This window comes from Elephantulus edwardii, unplaced genomic scaffold (genome assembly GCF_000299155.1).
Source record: "Elephantulus edwardii isolate Elephantulus edwardi_28Jun2011 unplaced genomic scaffold, EleEdw1.0 scaffold00127, whole genome shotgun sequence".
NCBI classification, from domain to species: Eukaryota; Metazoa; Chordata; class Mammalia; order Macroscelidea; family Macroscelididae; genus Elephantulus; species Elephantulus edwardii.
In genome coordinates this window covers 7,550,799-7,553,287 of record NW_006399877.1, presented here as the reverse complement: position 1 = coordinate 7,553,287, position 2,489 = coordinate 7,550,799, and positions in this window count along the sequence as shown.

The window sequence follows — 2,489 nt, the reverse complement described above, 5'->3', positions numbered from 1 at the left end:
TCTTGCTGAGGGTTCACTTCTTTTACTGACCCTCTGCTTTAGAAAGCATGAGGTTCTTCAGGGACCCTCCTGAGAACATCCCCAAGGGATGTGAGATGAAGTCTTACCATTCTTCCTTCTAAGGAACATTCTCACTGCACTCCTTTCCAAATAGATTTATTCATTCTTCTGGAAATTCATGACATGTTCGATATTTTTCAACATCATAATTCAAAGGCATAAAATAAATTAAAAAATGTCCAGCTTTTGCATACAGATAAGATGATTAAAAAGACCATGGTTTGGATCATGTGCACCGAAGTCCTCAAAATGACGGTTTTGCTTTTAGCACTTTAAAAAGATCTGCAGTGGATTTTCCCAGTGAAATGTCTGCATCCTTTGACTTCTGGACAGATTCCCTGACATCAGTTATGAATAATGCATCCAAGTAAAAGGAAATCCTCGTACAGTGCAGCAAATTACTTATATGACACTTCTAGCTGGTGTTTTTCTAACTCTCACCACATGACTCCGTGTTGTTGCTGTGTGCCATTGAATTGGAACTGACTCATAGCTGACCCGCCTGAGAGTTTTCTGAGGCTGTAAATCGCACAGGAGGAGATTGTCCATCTTTCTATTGCAGAGCAGCTGGTGGACTTGAGCCATGACCCTTTGCGTTGGTGGTACAATTCCTTACCACTAGTCCACCAGAGCTCTTCCATGACTTGACAGAACTATAGAAACATGAGATATCTGTGGTCCACCAAGGGAAGGGAATAGCTTGCTAATAGTGAGAATATGACACTCTTTAGGGTGGTGGTTGTTGCTAAGTGTCATCGAGTCTACTACGAGTCCTGGTGACCCACTAACTGAGCCTTGTTCTAGCCTGCACCATCTTCACAATCCCTGCCATGCACTCACTGCCACGGTCACTGTGTCAGTTCATCTCGTTGGGGGTCTGCTTCTTTTTCTCTGACTCTCCACCTTTCCCAGCATGATGTCTTTTTCCATGGTCTGACCCCTCCTGACACCATCAACAGGGTCTATGAGACCATGTTTCACTATCCTTACCTCTAAGCTGCACCCTGTTTGCACTTTCTTCAAGACAGACTCGTTTGTTTTTTTGGCAGTCTATGGTATTTTTTTTCTACTCTTATAAGCACCACAATTCAAAGGCATCTCTTGTTCTTCTGTCATCCTTGTTCATTGTGAAACTTTCATATGAATAGATAGTACTTACGGTGAGGCCATGCAAATAAGGTGTGTAAAACACTTTTGTGGAGATTGGTCAGTTTTGCCATCTTACCACTCTTACCTTGAGACAGAATAAAGGTAGAAAGAAAACAGGGATCTTCCTACCATCAAGAATGAAGAGAGTGCAGCATGTTTTTGGACCTGAGATACCTGGGCAAACTAAAGATGGAGAGCTGTGAGGTTGGAGAGGTGGCGTAAGATGAGATAGAGGCAGTGGCAGCAGAAGGGACAGGAACCAGAGACCAAGGTGAGACAGACCTGTGGCCTCCTCGCCATAGAATGAGAAGGATTAGTGTGTACAGACACAGTGGATGCCTGCAGGCATTTACTGGGGAATTAGCCTTACTAATCCACAGGCTAGAGCCCAGCACCTTTGGGCCTGGGCTTACTGGCGGAGTGGGAGTGCTTCTAGGCACAAAATTGGCAGAGCTAAAAGAGCTTTGCAGCACTCGCTTGAGCAAGACAGAGGCTGGGCGGTGAGGCCACGGGTCAGAGAGAGGCTTGCTCTTTGGCACAACTCAGAAGAAGCAGTCCTGATTGAAGAAATGTATATTGAGTGTTGCCAATGAGTTGTAATCTCTTACTTCCCTAATCCACCTAATGGTTGTGATAGTCTCTGAGTTCTCTGTGGCCATTGCAACAAGTACTCAAACCCAGGAGAAAAGCAGGAAGAGTAAATGCGTTTGAAAGGACAAGTTAGTGTTAGGATTGAAAGAGAGGTTAGACTGCATGGAAGGTGGGGATGTATCTGACCTCATTGAAATCGGCTTTGTGCTGTCGATAAGGATTCTTTCCTCTTTTTGTAGTTAGTGGAGTTTAGACCACTTCTAAAATCACATCATTTTTATGCCGTGACAACTTCAATATTTTCTCTATCCTGATGTTGCTTGTTGGTTTATTTGATACCATGTCCCTGAAGAATAGTTGGGCACCACTACTTTGGAGACATATCATGTACTTATTAGTCTGTCTTGAGGATCAGCCCCCTCTCTCTATTTATAACTTCATTCTCTTACCTGTTTCTAAAATGAGTGTGGGCAGCATGAGGACAGCCAAGTTTGACCTCTACTAACTCCACATAGAGGAACTGTCCCCATCAACAACACCCACAGTACAAAAACAATTCCTCTAAGGTGAGACATGGTCTCCCACTCACCTGTACCTGTTGTTGTTGTTGTTATGTGCCGTCGAGTCGCTTGCAACTCATAGCGACCCTATGTACAACAGCCCTAAACTCCGCTCTGTCCTGTGCCAAT